This window comes from Callorhinchus milii, unplaced genomic scaffold (genome assembly GCF_018977255.1).
Source record: "Callorhinchus milii isolate IMCB2004 unplaced genomic scaffold, IMCB_Cmil_1.0 Scaffold18, whole genome shotgun sequence".
NCBI classification, from domain to species: Eukaryota; Metazoa; Chordata; class Chondrichthyes; order Chimaeriformes; family Callorhinchidae; genus Callorhinchus; species Callorhinchus milii.
In genome coordinates, this window is record NW_024704759.1 from 10,168,622 (window position 1) to 10,182,926 (window position 14,305).

The 14,305-nt window shown below is 40.1% G+C and overlaps 1 protein-coding gene across 4 annotated transcripts in view; it reads left to right on the plus strand.

Annotated features, from left to right (window-relative positions):
- The window catches only part of ripor3 (RIPOR family member 3), a 50,078-nt gene that overhangs the window by 3,171 nt on the left and 32,602 nt on the right, over positions 1-14,305 (plus strand). The window contains exon 1 of one of the 4 annotated variants that reach the window (XM_007911884.2): positions 6,710-6,916. The exons of the other annotated variants lie outside the window; for them this stretch is intronic. The gene's annotated coding sequence lies outside the window, so the exon portion shown is untranslated. Of the gene's footprint in view, positions 1-6,709; positions 6,917-14,305 lie in introns of those variants that run through there. 4 annotated transcript variants of the gene reach the window in all.

Consider the following 14,305-nt stretch of genomic DNA (forward strand, 5'->3'; position numbering starts at 1 on the left):
GTCGTGTCAGAAAAGGGTGGATAAGGTTACGTAATGATTTTAATTAAAGAAATATCAGATGACTTGGCTGACTAGGTCATTGACATGTGAGGCTCTATCTTGACATCCAGGCTGGTAACCCGCCAGGATGTACTGCACGAGATAGGTCCTGCAGGGCTCTGCCCTATCATTCTGGAACCCATTGCCATGGTAACCACACGTAGACAACAGCATCTTGATGTTCAGGTCAATCTCCAAAAGATGTACCGGACTAGAAATGCTCACCTCCCATTTAACATAAAATCATTTCCATATTTTGAGATAAGAATGGTCACGGACTCGCAAACACTTTACGACGACGACAACAAATTACATTTATATAGCGCCTTTCGCGTCGGAAGGATACCCCAAAGGCGCTTTGCCTGGTAACATTGGGATATCAGTGCATCAGTGATCAAGTCTGAAACCAGAAATGTATTATTTTTAATTTTAATTACACAAATGTTTGCTTCTCAGCTGGTACAATTCAGCTTCAAGTCTGCACTTCAGACTTCCCTATTCCTGCTCCCATTGGAATGGTAGTAGAGGTTTTGAAGCAGTTATTCTACACACATACACACACACACACACACACAAACACAATATGGTGGCAATGATCCTTTAGTGCCTATCGTTTATCATCAGAGCATCGTGTATTCCCCCTTAGCTGGAAGGGCAGGTCTATGTGACTTCTGTCTGACAGCTGTCAGTGTCAGTGCTCAATTGGCTGAGTTCAGGCACCATTCAGACTGGGCAATACTGGTCAGTAATTCCTAACTGGGGCTCTTGGGTTTTACTCAGCCATTGAATTTCTGACCTGTGGCCTCTGGATTTTGAAAGCATTGCTCTTTATTTAATGACACCCAGCTGTTGTGTCACTGGAGTTTTGAGAAACAATGCACATTATAATTAAATCCTGAACTGTGTGCACTTTTGAAGATTGGAAACCTCTTTCTCGACAGGCATCCTGCCAGCATATATTAACCCTCGAACGCAAAGGGTGGGATAGTGTGAGCTGCAGGCTTTTGCAAACACTCTTTTGACTCAGATCTGTGATTATTTGCTGTCATTCCTTCTCAGCTGGTAGCACTCTCACCTCTGGGGCAGAAGGTCATGGGTTTGAGCCCTACACTAGGACTTGAGCTCATAATCTATGAGCTCACATTGCAGTGCATGACTATAGTAATTCTGCACTGTTAGAGGTGCTGTCCTTTAAGTGAGACTCTAAACTGAGGTCCCATCTGAGATAAATCTAACGACTGGATTTCTAAAGCCATTGCAGATGTTTTTAGAATTAATTGATCCATAAATCCAAGTCGTTGGGTTGTTTAGGAATTATTTGATTCATTCTTTCAAAAAGAGTTGCATCCTTCTGCGGTTGGTAGGTTATAAACTGTAACGTTATTTTAAAGCATACGTGTTTCGCCCACAAAATACCCAGCAAATCCATTTTATAGTGCATCCTGTGAAACTTTTTGAGATGTCTCAATGACATGATTGAGCACTATATCAAACCCAAGGATTATTATTATTGTTATTATATCATTAACCACAAATACAAGGTTGCTTTTTGTTGCCTGCAGTTCTTATTTGCGATTGCTAATAACTATTACAATCGGTGACTTTAAGCAACATAATCGCAACACTTAGATGAATCTGAAAGGAAAAAAGTTTCCACCAATAATCATTTTGGAGTCACACTGATTAGAAAGTAAGTTGTCGATAAACTTAGCATTGTGTGGTCATTTTTATAAAGAGAAAGAATTGGGGTGAGACGTAACAAATTTAGAGTCAGGAACGGGTGGGTATGTTGGTGATGCAAGAATGCAACAAACGGTGCCAAAGGAAAGTTGCTTTGCTTGTTCAGTTCTCCTGCTGTGTAAAGGTATTGCGCAAAGTCAGATGGAGTCCTGTAGCTCAGTGGTTAGAGCACTCGCTTTGCAAGTGAGAGACCTGAGTTCAATTCCCGGCAGAGGGCGAAACCTCGGGCAAGTTTCCTTACTCCACACAGAGTCTAATAATAATCCCTCCAAAACAAAAACATCAATAAATTGGTCATTTTCAATCTCCGACTGTTTGTGGGACATTGCTGTGCGCAATTGGCTGCCGCGTTCGCCCACAAATATACAGTCAATTCACTTTACAGTGTGTTCTGTGAAGCGCTTTGGGACGTCCTCCCGACGTGAAAAGCGCTATATCAAATGCAAGGATTATTATTATTATTATTATTATTATTATTATTATTATTATTATTATGATGATGAACTCTTAAGGGACTGTTTTGAGCAGATACCACGTTGATTTGCAAATCCTGGGTTACACTGCAGCAATGTGAATCGATTTTCTATTGAAACTACCACCTAAGGTGGTCTAGGCAGGTGGGCACCTCACCTTAAACCTAATTCACGTTGTGGTTTTCCAGTGAATGGGTGGGATTTTCAGGATAAATTGATGTGAAAACTGGCCCATTAGATGTTGTGAAGACTCATTGTACCTATGACCCTTAAACAGCTGGGAAGAACAGATGTTTTCTTAATAACCCAGCCACGGTCTGGATTAGAATTTGCAATTTTGTGAGCCATTATTTCAAACTTACTTTCCTGCTTTACAGATATGTATCAGGGAATCTGTATCTTGGTGCCTCAAGCACTTAGCTCTGATGCAGAAAATAATTTGGAACGTTTGGAACAGTTATATACATTACAACAAATCCTAGGAACTGTACGTATATTTTAACCATTTTTGTGCGGTGATCGAGCATCTTGGATTCTAAAAAGGATTGATTGGGAATCTTTCTGATATAAGACCGACTTTATCATCTTCATTTTCATTTGGGACCAATTCAGTTCTTCCGAGTGTTATTTTTCATGTGTAGACAGAGCTCTCCAAAATCAAGGATGTTTTCAAATAAGCTAAGTTCTCCAAAAATTATAAATAGCAGATTTCTTTGTTATTTATTTATCATAATTGCGATATTATTGAGATTCTATCTCCTGCAGCTGCCTCTACAATGTGGTTTTCATTTTTTTATAAAAAATCAAAGCTTTTATTAAACCAACCAAAAAGTTAAACTACTATGAACGGACTGTGTGGCTCTATCTTCATGAAGCCAACAATGTCATCACGTCCTCCTCTGTTTGTGACCGTAATAATGTGTCTTGGATAATGAAAGAGCCTTTAATGTAATGAAATATATACTGGCCATAGAACGTCCTCATAATTAAATGCAGAGACTTTTAATAAACCTGCTGTTTGCCACACTCATTAATCCTCTAATGCCATCACATATTGAGGACATATAACATATACAATGAAAGTCAATATGAGCAGAAATATAGACACATAGAATTACCTCCCCTTCTCCCCCCCACCCTCCCCGATCCCTAAGCATGAAATTGAAACTTTGTTTTATTATAAACAGGTAGCGAGGAAAGATTTCAAGACTGTAATCTTATCTCGATGCTCAGATGATGACAGTAAATTACTGAAGCTTTGCTTTTTGCCTTTGATGTCCTCAGAATCCGTGATTAGGTTACTGCCTTTATCATACTGTGCAACTCTCTAGTCTGTAGCACTCCAGGCTATTATTAGCGATTAACCTAAATAGCATGTCTGGCTCATTAATGGGACAGGGACGTGGATAGACATGTCGCTGGAGTTCTGGATTCTTTCCTTAGAGCTTTTGATACCGCTGCAAGTCATTGGCGTAACAGTAAGAGAGTAGGGTGGTCTGAGCTGGACAAACATATGGGAGCTTACCAATACTGCATCCTTTGGGTTTTCTGTGCAAGTCAGACTCCTCTGACCAAACTTTTATGGTAAAAGGCAGTGAGAATTTAATGAGAAGATATTGCACGTATTTGATTCTGGCTGCAAACCCCAATAAATCCACCAACTATGTAACCCACCAACACACACAGAGCAAATTTCTCTTAAATCCGAGTTGATGTAAATCAGAATGCTTTTCAGTAAATGTCGTCGAGTCTGGTAGGGGAGAGATTTGCTTTCATTTTACAAATAGATATGTATCAAAACAAAAGAAGCAATAGATTCCTGAAGTCCTTTAATATTGAATTGTACATGTCTTGGATCTGTCGCTTGGAAAAATTGGAAATGATTGGGAGATAAGCGAGGAAGAGTAAGGTTACCAGAGCAGGAAATTTGGGAATTCTGTTGTGGATTGTGTTTTCATAAAGCTGGCTGCATGTGCCAAAGCGACTACTAAGGTCAGGTTCTCAGAGAAGTCTGTCTTTACGCAAAAAGTCAACTAATGACCTGTGATTAACTCAACCTCCCCACAACTGGTTTAAATCACCAGTCTTATAAATAACGTGACATTAATTGCAGAATCATTTAAAGTGAGTAAATAAAATGGAAACATAATACAGTACTTGTGAGAAATCTGAATATTTCATTTGCATGATGTTCGAAGGGACAATACAACTTTGGGAGGGGATGGTTGCACTGTTTGAGTCAGTAATCTGACTTGTCCAACAACAACAGAAGCTGTCTGGCTGTCCCCGGATCATCACGCTACATTTCAGTGAAGAATAATAATAATAATCCTTGCATTTGGTATCGGGCCTTACCACATCTTTGCGACGTCTCAAAGCGCTTCACAGAATAGACTGTAAAGTGAATTGACTGTAATATTTTGTGGGCGAAACGCGGCAGCCAATTGCGCACAGCAGCGTCCCACAAACAGTCGTGGATTGAAGTGACCAATTTATTATTGGTTCGTTTCAATTGAACCAAGAAAATATTGTCTTTTAAATTTAAAAAAATCATGCGAGAGCTATGTATTCGCACACACAGAATTAAGAATATGACTCCATGCATTTTCATAAATGATGTGCGTTAGATGTGTAAATCATTGTGCCTGAGAGCAACATCCCCAACATCCCACTGTTTTAATAAATTACGTGACAAGGACTAATTTTAATATGACAAAGTGATTTGTAGCTGGCTTCATTATCTCAGATATTCTTTCCCGCAGAGGATTGGGGTCGTCGTTCACACTGCCGTTGGACCCTGAACCTTGTGCAAGGATTTTGGCTCAATGCACAGCACTTGCTCTGTCAATAGCCGAATGGTTACTTAACCCCGAAAGTAGCAACTCTGTAATTCGTTGCATTACATCTCGTTCAATGCACAGTATGACTAGTTGCTGCCTTTCCACCTTATTGCATGCCGAGGGTGAGAGTGCGCGGTTCCATATTACAGGCCACTCTGGAAGACGACACTCTGAGCTGAAATCCGCAGTATTTCAGAACCCACTTTGTCCCGCGATTATCACGAGGAACGAGTTATGAAACGCTGCGAATTTCACACCTGTATAACCACCAGAAAAAACACAGTCTGCAGAGATGTAAAATTATTCCAGTTTTTCGAAACTCTTTATCCTTACTTGATCCCATTTCTCGTGTGTTTGTTTTTGTCAGATACGAAACAGGGGGTCGGGCTGGTGATGCACCCATGTGTCGACAACAACAAGTTGCATATAAATATACATATAACGCCTTGCACGAAGGGTCATGTCCCAGAAAGCTTCACAGTGGCAGAGCCTTCATGCCACTCTACCCAATTGCTTAAAGGTCCAATGGAGAATCCTGAGATGCCAATCTCACCACACCACCATTTACATAGTTAGCAAAGGGAGCACTTTTTCAGTTTTGCAGCCAATACCATTGGATGATAACACACAGCTAAGCTAATATTAACCTAATCCAGAAAGTCATCCCGTTGAATGATGGCTGGCAGCCATATGTAATCATGGTCACAGTGTTAACTATTCTTAGGGGACGCTTCAGAAATCTGTAAGCGAACCCTGACTTTTAAACTATTCAAATATTTTTGGACCACTAAAATATATTGCATTTTATAAGCTTAAACATCGAAGACTGCCTTGTATTATTTGGTTGCACAAAGTATCAGAAATAGATCACTTTAAGGAAACACTCTGTGAAATGTTACGACATTTTGACATGCTAAGGCACTACATCAAATGCAAGGATTATTATCATTTATCATCTACAAGTTAAGTATCTGTTTAGATATGACACGATATTAGAATAGGTGTGCGCTGAGATGACAAATAGAACTCGGGAGAGGAGGAGGGTAGAAATGTTTTGGGATCAAGGCCAAGATTGAAGAGTGGAAATGAGAATTTGAATGTCTAGAGTTTTTACTTTCTTACCACTGGGGATCAAGGGAACCAGGAAACGTACCCTAAGAAATGTAATGAATGAGGTGAAGCCGATTATGAAGTATGTTTTTTTGCAATGGAAGGAGTGGGATGTTGGTTTGATGGAAAGCAAATGCACTTTTCTTATTCCATTTTTTTCTTATGCTCTTAATTTATTACCGTAGCTACTTTGCAAGATAGCAATCCGATGCACTAGCACTCAATGCCTCCTGAACTCCCCGTGTTAGATGTTCATCGAGCTTGAGAGCATGTGAAAAACACGGTCGTCCAGAAAGTCCATCAAGAAAAATGTGGCTAATTGTCAGGGTTTTAACCTCATTACGTATTTGTCATGATTCTTCTAATTTATGAAGCAGTTTCTACAAGCTATCTTGCAGTGGAATGCAATGTTCCTAGCAAACATCACCGATGGCACACTGCCAGGTAAAGAAATTTACCACTGGGAATTCAAAAGTTAACAGTTTGTGTTAAACTCCATCAGAAGCAACTCTCGCTGTGGAGCTCCGGGTTCTTAAGCAAGGAGTGTGTAGCACAGTCCTGGAGAAAAGAGACAGAGGCTAGTCATGTCAGGAAATGCTGAGGTAATTAATTCAATGTGACAAACTGGGTCAAAAACAATAGGCAATTTACAATTTCTGGAGAGCGAACTAAATCTTCATATAACCGGCAGCTGAAGCTTTGGTATTGCTCATGGTAAGCCAGCCTGATTTCTATTTGTTTCCACCGTGGTTGTTAATTCAGAATGAATACATTTCGAATGTGGAATCTTTGAGGAATTTGTGTTATGTGTAAGTGACATGATGTGAGGCGTTGGTGGTTGCAACAGTTCAGATTCTTGATCTTTTTATTATAGTCGTTGAACCAAGAAGCAGATAGACAGCCTGATATATTTGTGATGGAAGCTGTTAGTTTACAGTCAGCTAGTACAGTGATAGCATCAGAATACCTTGAGAGGTCTGTACCTCTCGGTTTCACTGAGCAAAGGGGAGTCACTCCAAATGTCTCTACTTCGCTTGATTTTGCCTCTAGTACAAAGTCTTATTTTCAGCTCAGCTGGAAAATTTGCATCCGATGCAAATTTGCATCAGAGCCTCTGATTGTCAACACCAAAAGGGATGAATTATTAATAGCGACTTAATTTGAAGTACAAACTCCCACTCCTGATCTCAGGGGTGAACTGGAATAGCAGACCATGAGATTTGAATAAGATTGATGTGAATGAATAATAATAATAATAATGCTTGTGTTTGATATAGCTCCTTATCACATCATCTCAAAACGCTTCACAGAATACACTGTAAAGTGGATTGACTGTATATTGTGTGGGCCAAATGATGAGTGACATCTCCTGTATAATAATATTGTAATGATGATCCTTGCATTTGATATAGTGCCTTATAACATGGATGGAGGCGTTTGATGGGTTTTTCTGTAAAGCATAGTGACTGTGGGTTTGTAGGTGTAAAATAAATTACTGACACTTTCTCCAGTGAAGATCATCTTCAGAACCAGTGCCACAATTGAAATACCCCCTGATACTGAAGGCCAAGCTGAACTTTGGAAAGCTTAAGCATAAACCCTGGGTGGTTGCAGCATGCTTGTCCCAATGTGAGCTGATGTGATCTATAATAATAATAATAATAATCCTTGCATTTGATATAGCGCTTTTCACGTCTTCTCCACGTCTCAAAGCGCTTCACACAATATGCTGTAAAGTGAATTGACCGTATATTTCTGGGCGAAACGCGACAGCCAATTGCGCAGAGCAGCGTCCCACAAACAGTCGTAGATTGAAAATGACCAATTTATTATTGTTTTGTTTTTTGGAGGGAATATTATTAGGCGTGTGGAGTAAGGAAACTTGCCCAAGGTTTCGCCCTGTGCCTGGAATTGAACCCAGGTGTCTCGCTTGCAAACCGAGTGCTCTAACCACTGAGCTACAGGACTCCACCTATTAGGTGCTTGCAGTAGGAATGGAATTGATTCCACTGTGCAAACCAGGTAACGTCCCTCCTGTGTCAATGGTAGCCACTGAATAGATCACATTCAGCTGGCATTCGGACCACTCAGTATACTGCAGTATATTAATAATAATAATTCTTTAATAATTTGAGCCTTAACACGTCGTTGAGATGTCTCAAAGCGCTTCACAGAATATATCGTAAACTGATTGGACTGTGTATTTTGCGGGTGAAACATGAAATGTGAAAAATAATCACCGTGATTACGTTTCCACACATGGTAACTTAACCCCCAGAGCCTGCCCCTCACCCTGTTGCTGGCAAACAACCAACTAGCATCAAAGGTAAGACTCCCACCTGCTAGAATATGCAACGTTCTGACATCAGACCCTGTACCACACTGAGCATCTCGCACATAGGGAGCGCTCAACTCTTGAGAAAGTCCACAAGGTCCAGGATCAGAACAGCATTTTTGCACCAAAGAAAAATGTAAAACAATTCCATCTTTGTATTTATTTATTCAGCTGTTACTCTGGCGAAATGTTGTAATTGGTCAGGATTCTTTGCTAATTCACCGCAGTTTATTGTTAACGCTTTCTGTCAAGAATTTCTTTCTTTCCCTTTTGTTTTGCTATTCTGGCCTTTGTTGCCTCACATGCTGAGCTCTGGTTAACTTGAAAGACAATTTGACATCACCACGACTTTGAATGCTCTTTTGGGGTCAGTCAGTAGCAGATGCAGCAATCCAATGGGGAAATATTAGACCTTTTCTCTATCATTTCCTTTCCTGTGTCTCTCCCCAAATGTCTTTCTCTGGGTGGGAGAGGACAGAGCTTGGCTGTGAATCCTACCATGTGTAGCACTTCTAGTAATTGATGCTTCTTGTGCAAGTGTGTTTACTGCACTTCAATGATGTGTATCCATGATTGGAAATCCCATTACTTGTGCTTATTGTCAAACTGCAGCATTTTACTGCCACAACCAATACATGGAGCAGCAGTGGCTAAATAATCGGTGTAGGAGTGAAACCATTGTCATTTTCAATTAGATACTCTGAGAGAAGATTCAATTAATCTGAGCAATGAAGCCAGAGCTTCTTCCAAGGACACACATTAATAGTAACAAAATATATATGGAGATAAATTGCACCTGAGTCTAGATTTACAATAATAATAATCCTTGCATTTGATATAGGCCTTATCATGTTGTTTAGTCGTCTCAAAGCGCTTCACAGAATACACTGTAAAGTGAACTGACTGTATATTTTGTGGGTAAAACAAATTATAATAATAGCATTTTAGAGCATCCCAGATTTGTCAAATTCTTAAATACCTCATTAATGTCAAGGGATACGGTATATTCTGTGAAGCACTTTGAGACGTCTCAACAACTTGATAAGGCGCTATATCAAATGCAAGGATTATTATGATGATGTCAACAAATATTTGATCGTGTGTAGATGGGCTTCAAGAGCGGAGCCAAGAGTTTCCAAACTACTCTATTTTGGGTATTCTGAGAAATACAGTGGAACAGGTTCAATAGTGGGCTCAGAATTGTGGTCCATTCTCCATGACCAGCTGTCAGATTTGGGTGTCCCTCCTACAATGGAAATGTTAAGAAAATGAAACGTTTGGAACGAGCTTCATTGTTTGCAACTGGGACACACTATTAGTCTCTAGATGCCAAGCAGGTTAATTGAGGTCAACGTTTAAGAGCTACCTGACAGCTAGCTGCAGATGATTATTTGTTGATTTGGGTGTTCTCTGCTACTTAGAAGGATGAACACAAGGTGTAAAGCACTTGTGTGGAGTTAAGCAGTTCGTGTACTTCGAGATAAAAGCAGCATTTTAAATACAGAAGAATGAATACAACAAGAGCATCCCATTTCCTAGGTCACGTCTGAGGTTGTGTTCATTCACGAGTGAAGCAGAATAGAAGCAGAAGTTTCTCTTTTTATTTTGCAAAGACATCATTCTTATTTCGATTTTTAGTCGTGTTGTTGATAAGTTGATCTGATGTAAAATTGGATTGGAAAAGGAATACCAGGGCATCTTAATAAAACTGATAATTTTATTGCATCTGTCAATAATAATAATTACTGATAATTTGTGCATCTGTCAATAATAATAATCCTTGCATTTGATATAGAGCCTTATCACGTCGTTGAGATGTCTTAAAGCCCATCGCAGAATATACTGTAAAGTCGATTGACTGTATATGGTGTGGGTGATGCTTCGCAATGAATCAGTAATTGTTTGCACAGCATAGAAACATAAGAAGAACTGATTCCTCCTTTTAAAACAAACAGGGGGTTTATCAATGAGAATGTGAAAAAAAAAAGGTCATTCAAGTTTTCGGAGTTGACTAGTTCCAGAGATGGTCTGAGAACAATCATATAACCTGTTAACATTTCACAATGATATAAGGAGGCTTTTAAAGAATTTGTGGTGTGTGTGCATGTCGAAATTTGCTCCATATGGGAAAAATATCACCTGCCAAGAAATTGAAGCTGATTTTCTCAGTTTAGTAGATCACGGTTTGAGGCAGAGAGGGTTGGTTGACTGCACAAGGTATTGCAGTCTGGCACCACGAAACTTGAGACAGAAAAGAGGTAGCATTTATAATGATAATCCTTGCATCTATTTAGTAAGGCTCCTTTTCGGTTTGAGAGGACGTATCAAAGCGCTCCACAGAATATGGTGTAAAGTGTAGTTACGGGGTATTTGTAGATGAACGAGGCAGACAATTTGCGCACAGTAATGCCCACAAACAGCCATGAAGTGAAATGATCAATTTTTACTTCGAGGGGATTGTAGACCAGGACACCAGGAGAAACTCCATTCTCTTTTCAAATAATGCCATGGGATCTGTAACGCCCACTCGGACAGTTTGACGTTCCCAGGCAAAGGTCGGCACCTCCAACAATGTAGCACACTCCAGCACTGTACTGGTGTGTTACCTTGGACTACATGAGTTCTAAGTCCCAACCTGGAGCTTTGAACCCGCAACCTCCTGACTCAAAAGTGAGAGTGCTACCAACTGAGCCAGGCTGACACACGGAGAGTGAAAACTATGTGTTGCTGTATCACGCACAGCCCTGCTCAGGAAGAGCAGGCCATGGCCACAGAGGCAATTAGAACCAATACCAGGAAACCATAACATAGCACCATAATAATAACCCTTACATTTGATATAGCGCCTTTCACATCAAGAGGACACCTCAAAGCGCTTTGCAGGGTCTACTGTAAAGTGTAGTGACTGCATATTTTGTAGGCGAAGTCTGATCTTGATTAAAAAATTGAGTTGTTGTACAACTTCGACAACGGAGAACGACGGGGGGAAGGGAGGGGAGGGAGAGAGAGAGAGAGAGAGAGAGAGAGAGAACAAGACCAGCAGTGAGGCCGAGTGTGGTCAGGAAATGAGTGTAAGGAAACGTGCCAGTGTATTTTAGTTCAAATGTGTCTGTGTTGCTCCAAAATATTCCTCCTGGGCATAGCCCCAGATTTCTGTACGATACCACGTCAATGAAGGGTTTGCCATTAGTTTTCCCATACTTACTACAGCAAACTACCTTATCTCCAGTGGGTCCCGAGATTATAAAGTTCCTGATGAAGTGAAATGTATGGGGAAGGGGGCAAGGAAGGAAGTTAAAAAGTACCTGCTAGCATTTCAGAGCACACAATGTTCAAATACCAACAGTTTGTTCACCACCAGGCTCCCTCGATATGTAATATAATTTATAATGCAATGCCCTTGCCTCACCACTAAATATTTTGACTGTGCATTGATCACTGGAGCATAAACGACAATCTAACATGTTAATGCATAGGTAGTGCGGGGCAATTGTAAAATGATAATTCACTACAGTTTCCAAATAACTTGCTTGAAATGTGCCCATGGGTCTCACAGATAACTTTTATTATGGACTAAGTGTACAGTATTTTCCACGTATAAAAATTCTGCCTGATCAGGCTTGCAGAAGACCTAAAAGCAGTTCAATGTGGGATTTGTTAAATGCCTCAAAACAGGAGTCTGTTACAGTGCTGCCTTGATTGATGCAGTTTTTAGCGATTTTGGCAGAAAGGGACCTCACTTAACTAGGTTGTTAACTCTTCTGGTGCAGGACAGAAACGTTTCAAAGCAAAAAGCTCTTCGAATTCTCTTGCGAGCAACTGATAGTCCAGTTGCTGTTGATTTCCAATTATCTTGTAGCTGTAATAAGAATAAGAATAAGAATCCTTGCATTTGATATGCGCCTTATCACGTCTTTGAGATGTCTCAAAGGGCATCACAGAATATACTGTAAAGTGTAAAATGTATTGAAATATTTGTTGTATTTGAAAGGCTGGTGGAAGCAGATTCGATGACAGCTTTCAAAAGGGAATTAGATAGGTAGTTAAAAAGGGTACATTTGCAGGGTTATGGGGTAAGAGAGGGGGAGTGGGACTAGTTGGTGGCTCTTTCAAAGTGCCGGAACAGGTATGGTGGGCCGAATGGCTTCCTCCTGTGCTGTACAATTCTATGGTTCTAGTACGTACAGAATATGCGATGAGGTATTTGAAATACATTCACTGGGAGGAACATATCATAATACCCGCCATAGTTATGAGTAATACAGATGATGTTCAGCATTGAAATAGTAATAGATTTAGGTAAATAAATTCAGGTTACATGTCACATATTTTACCTTGTGCTACTACAGTCACTATTCAGAAACTGACCAAATATACTGCAGATAAATTCACCATTCACTGCATGGCTTATTGTCAGACCTTGTTATGTGTAAAGTGACCACCCCTTTAGCTCACAGAGCTATTTCATTTGTGAAGTGCTTTGGGAAGATTTCACGTTACAGAAACTGTATCAAATGCAAAGATTATTCATATAATTTTGTTTTAGTTGGAAAAAAAAGTACGTCATTAATTTTTAGTTAGTACCATCACTACCGCTCTTGAAATTGAGTTACAAAGTTTACGTTTAAGTAAAATAAGACAACTTCGATATCTGCCCCCCAAAAAAGTGATGGGCATATAAAATGTTCGTGCTGCATTTATGGACCAAGTGTGGTAGTGAATCACCATTAAATGTGCAGTATAAGTTGGGGCGAAGAGAGTGTGATCTCCCTGGAGCTTCTCATGATAACACATGGCAGATAGTTCCAGCAGCAGTGCGGTTGAGGACACATTTGGGACGCCATACTGCATGAGGGGCGCTATGTGAGTGCAAGTTGTTGTTGTTGTTGTTAATTGCACCCATTGCTGATCACGCTGGATATTTTCCCTCAAGGCTCTTGGACCATCCCCGGGATTTCTGAACAGAACATTTTTAATGTTATTAAATTGAAAGACAAGGCGTTGTACAGATGTCAAGGCTTGTGTGCACAGAACACTGAAATCAGAGCTTGGTTTATTTTGGCCCCAATTCAAAGTACTGTGGAGCGGGCAGGCGGGAAGTATAATACAGCACTAGCCCAGTTCGCACTATTCTATTAAATCTGTGTTTAGATTATTACAGTAACAAAATAGAACATTGAGAATGAGTGAGAATATGTTAAGACCAGAGGTAAGTTACTGGTTTTGCACACAAAATGATCCAGACAAGAGTCAAGCAGTTGGAGTGTTTCTGCTTCAACCGAGTGTGCTGCTTTCACCAATAGCAACCAACAAGTTGTATTTATGTAGCACCTTTCCGGTAGAATAACATCTCGGATCACTTTACAGGGGTGAGGCAAAGCAGGAGCAAGCTCCCTAAACATAATCCAAACCAATACCTATTCAAAGCCGAGTCCTTTAATAATGTCACAAGCACTCATTTCCAAACCCAGAAAAAAAAGAGCCAGAAATTTAAACCAGTTCCATGACTAACAAATAATGTTATGGGAGAGAGAACAGAGAAAGTACTTGTTGCAACTGAATGTAGCAAGAAAAGCAACCTCAGCTTTAGCAGCTGTTGACATTATATCATGCAGAAATATGGAAAATATTGCCGCAGGTTACTTACGACTCACGCCAGTATTAAGTCTATTTATGCTAGACGCATGATAAAGTGGAACAGTGATGAGGATGCTAATTGAAAGATATTTCGAGGTTAAGAGCTGAACTCAAGGTTTGGCCAGGGATTC